Below are 8,562 nucleotides of genomic sequence, written 5' to 3'. Positions count from 1 at the left end.
CCACCCTGCTCTGTGTATACCCGATACGGATGTCTGATGTTTTGTCTGTCCAGGGTCCTACCTCCTTTCTCTTTCCAGTTTTCCTCTGAGGAACATCTTCTGTACTCATCAATATGTGGTCCTGGTAGAGTTGGACCTACTGGGCCCGGGGCGGAGGCGGGGGGCAGTGGAACCAGGCATGGCCACTCAGAGATGTATCCACACTAAACACAATGAGTGATTCAGGGTTGGGATTTCACTGGTGCTGAGGCTCGTGCTCCCTTGGAGCTGGTGGGGAGCCATTTGCTGCTGTGTGGGGAGAGGCTGCCTGAGGATGTAGCCAACACAGAAGAAAGCAGAGTGGAGAGACTGAAGGAGACCATCTTGAGGATGTGGTTTGTGTCCTTGGATTCAACTAGGACTGAAGCTGGTGACCCCACTGAATTTCCAGTTATATGAGCAAATACATTCTCTTTTCTTTTGTTTAATCTGCTTTGAGTTGGCTTTATGACATTTGAAACTCACATGTCCTAAAATAATTCCTAATTTGACTCAACCTCTCACTCCTGCCCTCTGGGGGAGATTTCATTGTGCCGTTTTGGAACACTTGTTGAGTGATCAGCACAGTCCCTGTATTCTCGCCCTCTTCCTTGAATACACCTTCTACCTCTTTTCATTGTGTGAAACCTGGCTGTCTCTTCAGGACCTCTTTCCAGGTAGCTCTCTCAGCAGGTAGTTTTTTTGTCTGTTTTGTCTTCTTTGTTTCTCACCCTCACGTACCTCAAGGCCATGAGGTGAATAGGAGCCCTTTTTGCTCTCTATTGCCATTTTTAAAAACACTTCTCTTCCTTCTATTTCAAAATCTTCAGTTTCTTTCAAACTCAGTCTCCACCTGTCCTTACTGCTGTTCTCTAACAATCTACTGGTTTGGTGACTGCCACACACTTGAAGACCTTAACTCTAGGCAAATTGATTTCTCTCTATCCCTGTTCTAACCAATATCCTCAGGAACTTTAACATCCACATGAATGATTCTTCCAACACCCTGGTCTCCATCACTTCAGCTACTGTAGACCTTGTTTTCACCAACAGCCATATCACATCCAAAATCTCAAATCCAAGCATCCCACTTTGTGATCATCATCTTTTATCCTTACAGCTCACTTACTCTAGCATGTCCAATGCAAAAATTAGTTGAACATGAGACTGCCAATTCCTGTAACTACACATTCTGGATTCCTTGATTCATCATTACAATCACTCCCCTGAAAATATTCTAACCTTTCTTGTCTATTTTTTCTTCCACTTCGCCATAACTTTCTATTGTTAACATATTTACACTGGAAACTATGTTTCCCAGAATCCCTTTCTCTGTTTGGTTTGAAGTTAGAGTTGGCCTAAAGTAAAATTGTGTAAGATTTGGGTTGTGGTTGGTTACAGGCAATGAGAAGCAGACACAGAAGTGCCAGAGTTTCCAGTCTGTACTCACTCATCCCATCTCTGGGTTCAGCTCTTCTTCCCTACTGCTGACCCTGTTAACCGTGAGCAGCCCTGGGCCTACCTCCAGGCACTCTGGTGCAAACTCATAGAGACAATAGCTCTAGATAACCAATAATCTTTCACAAACTTCTACACCAGCCCCATCACGGTCCTACTACAGAGGCTGGATATATATTTACCAGTAGCTAATTCCTGGCAAGTGAATTCTGACTCATGGCAACTCCATGTGTGTCAGAGCAGAACTGTGCTCCATAGTATTTTCAATGGCTGATTTTTTGGATATACATTGTCAGGTCTTTCTTCTGAGGTGCCTCTGGGAGGACTCAAATTTCTAATCTTTCAGTTAGCGGCCAATTGCATAACCATTTGCACCACCCAGGGACTCCCAGATGTGACTAGCTTCCAGATATCCCCGCAAATGCCTAATGCTGGTTAGTGGCTTTTTTCTGATCCTTTTATTTCCCCAGCTTCTCCTACAATTGTGTAAGCTCTAATTACTATATTCAGTTCCTTATTCCACAATACTCTCCTAGCTCAATCACAACCACTCACTTTCTTTGAGTCTGCCCTAGAGAGGCTGAATATTGCTGGAGAAAAACACACAACCCAACTGACTGATTACACTTCAATTCATGACTACATAATCGTCATCTGTTTTAGTCTGTCCAGAATCCTTTCCATTTTCGTTGGGTAATAGCATCACAATTTTCCTTGATGAGGTATTCATTTCCCACGGAATACAGTCTTAGTGAGACTTTGAATCAATTCATTGCTCTCCTTTGACTCAGTCTGGGCCAATTAAGTGTTCTCTCCTTGGAATCTGAACGTGGAGGGCTGAAGCCCATTCTACCATAAGTCCCTGTTATTGAGATCCTCAGTGCTAAGCTAGTCTCTGGAACTCTGGTTCTTCAGCTTTTCCTATGACAATGTGAACTACTCTCCATTTTTCCAATAGTTTCCTTTCTTGTTTAACTTAACCATAGTTAATGTCCAAGGCTTGCAATCAAAGAAGGAATCAGCCATAAACTTCAAATCGGCACTCAAATCTTACCAGCAACCCTGCGATGTTTCCCCTGTAAATATGGATTCTCCATTCTCAGGGCAGTTATTTCATATCTTTCCTCTCTTCTCAAATGTGCTTCCTGCTCCACCCAACTTCAGTCTCATGCTTCCTTAAGAAAATGGAAGCATTCTGATACCTTCCTATCACCAAGTCTACAAACCTACTGGCAGCTGAACTCGTATTTTCTGTTTTCTTTGTAGTTATAGCAGAAGAAGCTTCCCTGTTTCTATCAAAGGCCAAGCCCTCCACCTGTGCCCTGAATCCAAGTGGAGACTGGCCATTTCAAAGACTGTGTGCCTGTGGTTATTCATCCTCCCTCTCTGCTGAATAGTTGCTGTTGTGAATTGAATTATGTCCCCCCTCATCCCTGGTAGCACAGTGGTTAAGAGGTCGGCTGCTAACCAAAAAGGTCAGTAGTTCGAATCCACATGGAAACTCTATTGGGCAGAAATCGACTCGCTGACAATAAATGTATAATTGTGGATGTAATCACATTTGGAAATAGGGATTTCTTTGTTATGTTAATAAGGCCATGTCTGTGTCGGGTGTGTCAAAAACTAATTACCTTTGATATATAAAATGAGCAGAATAGGCACAGAGAAGCAAACGGAGATGGGGGAAGAGAGATGCCACCCCACATGAAGATCTCCAAGGAACTGAGGAACAGAAGCTAAAAAGAGTCAAGGACCTTCCCTCAGACCCAACAGAGAGAGAAGGCCTTTCCCTAGAACCAGTGCCGTGAATTTGGACTTGTAGCACACTAAATAGATGTTCACCTGTGTTTTATTAACTATACAAAGGCATTCGACTGTGTGGAATTCTCACTGCAAAGAATGAGAATTTCAGAACACTTAATTGTGTTTATGAGGAACTCCTACATAGATCAAGAGGCAGTCGTTTGAACAGAACAAGGGGATACTGCATGGTTTAAAGCCAGAAAAATATGCATCAATGTTATATCCTTTCACCGTATTTATTCAGTCTGTATGCTGAGCAAATAATCTGAGGAGCTGGACTATATGAAGAAGAACAGGGCATCAGGATCAGAGGAAGACTCATTAACAACCTGAGTTATGCAGATGATACGACCTTGCTTGCTGAAAGTGAAGAGGACTTGAAGCACTTGCTGATGAAGATCAAAGGTCATAGCCTTCAGTATGGATTACGTCTTAACATAAAGAAAACAAAAAATCCTCACAACTGGACTAATAAGCAACAGCATGATAAACGGAGAAAAGATTGAAGTTGTTAAGGATTTCATTTTGCTTGGATCCACAGTCAATGTCCATGGGAGCAGCGGTCAAGAAATCAAATGACATGTTGCATTGGGCAGACCTGCTGCAAGAGACCTCTTTAAAAAGCAAAGATGTTCCTTTAAAGACTAAGGTGCACCTGACCCAAGCCATGGTGTTTTCAATTGCCTCGTACGCATGTGAAAGCTGGCCGTTGAATAAGGAAGACCGAAGAAGAATTGACACCTTTGAATTATGGCGTTGGTGAAGAATATTGAATATACCATGGAGTGTCAAAAGAATGAACAAATCCATCTTAGAAGAAGTACACCCAGAGTGCTATTTAAAGACAGGATGGCGATACTTCATCTCACATATTTTGGACATTATCAAGAGGGATCAGTCCCTGGAGAAGGACATCATGCTTGATAGAGGGTCATCGAAAGAGAGGAAGACCCACAGTGAAGTGGATCGACACAGTGGTTGCACAATGGGCTTAAGCAGAACCACGATCGTGAGGACGGTGCAGGACTGGGCAGAATTTGGTTCTGTTGTACATAGGGTTGCTATGAGTTGGAACAGACTCAAAGGCACCGAACAACAAAGCATACTTAACTGTGAGAAAATAAATTTGTTTGTTAAAGCCATCCACTTGTGGTATTTCTGCTATAGCAGCACTAGATAAGTAAGACAGTTACTTGCTCTTCCTCTACTGGATCCTTTCCATCCGCACACAATGCATCCTCATACTGTCCATCTTTTAAGATATATCCTTCCTTAACTCTATATCCTCCACTAGCTAGCATCCCATTCGCAGCTCTTTACTCACAGCAAACTTCTGGAAAGTATTGTTTCTACTTTCTTACCTTCCCTTCTCTCTTCGACCCACTCCAAATAGTCTTCTATTTTCAGTCATTGTTGTTTTGGGGTGGTGGGATTATTAACAATTTTTTCATTCTTTTTACTTGTGTCTATCTTTAATATTTTTACAATGAGTATGTAGTATATGTACAGTAAGAAAAAACTGAAAATCATTTTAAGATGTCTCGGATTTATTAAAAGTCTTATAAATGTTCATGTCCTTTAATAATATGAATTCCATTTTGGAGACTTAGTCTAAGGAAAGAATTCAAGTTACAGAATATGGTTTAATATAAGAATGTTAACACAATGTTATTTATAATAGCATGAAGTTGGAAAGAATCTAACAATGCAGGAATAATTACATAAAAATGTATCTCCTAGTTAAAATCGGAGGTAAATACCCACTGCTGTTGAGTTGATTCCGACTCATAGCAACCCTACAAGACAGAGTACACCTGCCCCCATACACGGTTTCCAAGGAGCACCTGGTGGATTCCAACTGCCGAACTTTTGGTTAGCAGCCGTAACCCTTAACCACTACGCCACCAGGGCTTCCAAATCAGAGATACCCAGTGCCATCAAGTTGATTCGGACTCCTAGCAACCCTGTCAGACAGAGCAGACTGCCTCATAGAGTTTCCAAGGAGTGCCTGGCGGATTTGAACTGCTGACCCTTTGGTCAGCAGCCATAGCACTTAACTACTACGCCACCAGGGTTTCCAGATCAGAGATAGACCTTTAAAATTGTGTTTTATAAAGTCTGTAAGAAGAATGAAAAATGCTTATGAAATAATATTAAGAAAAGTAGAATAAAATGATATTCTGATTACAACTATGTTATTTTTAAAAAGCAAAAATTGGTGCATTAAAAATAATCTTGTATGTAGAAGTGTGATTGTTCTGGGTGATTAGACTTAGGGTCATGGTAAAATGTTATTTTGACTTTTCTAACACTTTCCAAATATAAGCACTTACTAGAAAAAAATGTACGATTTTTTTGGTTTTTTTAGAAGAGAAGTACCTGCTATATGGGAGGGAGACTAATGAGTTGAGCTTATCTTTTTCTGGAGAGCCTCCTAGGGCTGGGTGGACACAGGATGGATAAACTGCTGTCATTATCAAGGGCCCTAGCCCCAGAGTGGGGGCCCCAGCCTCCAGTTCCTCATTGTCAGATGGACACACTCCCTTCCAGGCCAGGATGTGGGTTTCTCCTAGGGTTGCTTGAGATCTCCAGAGAGATGGGGAGAGCTCCTTCTATCAACTCATTCTTTCCCAGCCTGCCCCAATCAGAAAAATCCCTTTGTTAGATTCATGGCCACCTTCCCCTCCTTCTCCATGGGTGCTTTGTCAGTAGCCCTTTTGATAACGATGATGATGGATGGCAATAGCTTACTGAGCTCCTGAGACATGCCAGTCATATTACACACTATTTCAGTTCATCTTCACAATGTGAAGTATATATGTACGCACTTCATGAGATATGTACTGTTGCCCTTACTTTACAGATGAGGAAGCTGAGATTTAGAGAGGTTGAGTAATTTCATCAAGATCACACAGCTAGTAAATGACAGATCCAAGACCTGAACCGATTATCAACCTGTCTTGATGCACCTAGTACATTGCCTAACACGTAGGATGTTCTCTATAAAGGTCATTTGACTAAAGTGAATTTTTCTAAACTCCTAGTTGTTGTTGCTGTTATGTGCTGTCTAGTGAGTTTCAACTCATAGCAACCCTACGTAAAACGAAATGAAACAACGCCCAGTCCGTCACCATCCTCACAATCGTTGCTGTGTTTGAGCCCATTGTTGCAGCCACTGTGTCAATCCATCTCATCGAAGGTCTTCCTTTTATCCGCTGACCCTCTACTTTACCAAGCATGGTGTCCTTCTCCAGGGACTGATCCCTCCTGATAACATGTCCAAAGTAGAGGTCCAAGAATGGGAGAAACATTGCCTAGAGCATGCCTTGCATATTTCTTAGACAAGAACATTCTGCTGTTGTTATTGAAATGGTTCGTCCGCTGTCTTATTGCAGAATCCCACACGCTTGAGTCCACAGGAAACAGGTTCCCTACTAATTGTCTAGAAGCATTCATTGCCTGGGGGTAGTCCCAGGCCAGCTGGTCAGGGAGCCACAGAGGAAAGCAGCAGGCCTCTCCACTCCCCCAGGCCTCTGAGTTGGGCTTCATGATGCTATAAAACGCGGTTTAAATTCAGAATCAGCTTTCTTCAGGGACTGATATCTGGCAATTGCTCTGGCCTTCCACTAATATATATGGAGCACCTACTGTGATGGCTAATTTTATGTGTCAGCTTAGCCAGGCTATGGTGCTCAGTTGTTTAGTGAAACACTCCACAATATGGGAGGGCCTGATCCAGTCATTTAAGGACCATAAAAGCAAAAACTAAAGTCTCCTGAACGAGAAAGATTTTGCCTCAAGACTGTAAATAGACACCCTGCTGGAATTTCCAGCCCGCTGCCTGGCCTACAGATTTTGGACACAAGACTGCTAGAGCTTCCAGCCTGTCCTTTGACCTATGGATTTTGGACTTGCCAGCCCACACAATTACATGAGCCAGTTCTTTAAAATAAATCTCTCTCTCTCACACACACACACGACAACGGCAATACTTGTTGTAAGGTGGGGACACTGATAATCATGAAGATGGCACAGGACTGGGCAACATTTCTTTCTGTTGTACATAGGGTTACCATGTATATACCTGTTGAAACCAATTGCTTACCAGTCGATTCCAACTCATGGCAACTCCATATATGTCAGAGTAGAACTGTACTCAAGTTTTAGAAGTAGATCACCAGGCTTTTCTTCCCAGGTGCCTCTGGATGGACTCGAACCTCCAATCTTTCAGTTAGCAGGAAGAGGACCCCACTTCAGGAGTTGGAAGAACCACAAGTCGAACCTCACTTGCCAGCCTGTGCCATGCTGACGAAAACCATTCTGTGGGCTAACCTAGATTGGTGACCCCTGAGATGAAATTTCCTGAAAGGGGACTTCCAACAAATCTATCTCTCTGCCATTATTTTCTTCTAGAGGTCAGAGGGAAATTTTGCCCCCATAGCTTTGTCACCATTCCTTCAGCTTGGTGGCCCACCCAGCCTCCACCCAACAGAGTAACCTGCACAGCTGTAGACATGTCCTTTATCTCCATGGTTCAGTCTTGCTAGAGCTGATAGTGAGTCACAGGCTGGCCATGCTGGAGGAGACAGCCGCCAGTTTCTAAGAGGGGTGTGTGGCTAGGGCAAGTCACATGAGTGCTGCCCCTGCCCTGGATTCGCCCCTCCGTATGCAGGCGAGGCCAAGTCAGAATGAACACTGAGTACTGCCTCAAAGGAGTCTAAGAGGGTAACTGACCTCCTGAGGGTTTGTAGGGAAGCAAGGAGGGGCAGCCACACCCATTTTACCTTGGTGAAGTGGTAGGGTTTAGAGGCTAATTACAGGTCTTTTGAGCTCCAGGAATTGGAGTTGCTTCATTTTTTTCTCAATCCACTTCACCTCCTCCATCAGAATCACTGGAACTTACTGTAGTTCTGTAAGGCCCCCAAATCTCAGTGGCCCTATGCTTTCCTCTACCTAATTATAGTAATAACAACTCTAACAAAAATAAGCTAGTTTCAGGTATGGGGTATATTAAATCCTCAAACAACCATGTACAGTAGGTATTGTCATCCCCAATTTTATAGTTGAAGAAACTGAGGCTCAGAGAAGTTAAGAAACTTGTCCAAAGTCACCCAGCTGGTAAGAGGCTACCCAGAACCCCCACCCACACTTGGCCATGTGAGTAGTGTTCAAACTCTGGATCAATCTTGACATCTTCTCTCCAGTCAAAATTCACACTTCCTGTGTTCCATCAATAACCCCTCCATTCTCAAGTCAACAGTGTCTGCAGAACCCCAGGAAGTG

The sequence above is a fragment of the Loxodonta africana genome, chromosome 19 (assembly GCF_030014295.1).
Source record: "Loxodonta africana isolate mLoxAfr1 chromosome 19, mLoxAfr1.hap2, whole genome shotgun sequence".
NCBI lineage: Eukaryota > Metazoa > Chordata > Mammalia > Proboscidea > Elephantidae > Loxodonta > Loxodonta africana.
The sequence above is the reverse complement of the archived record's forward strand: the minus strand, read 5'-3'. Positions refer to the sequence as shown.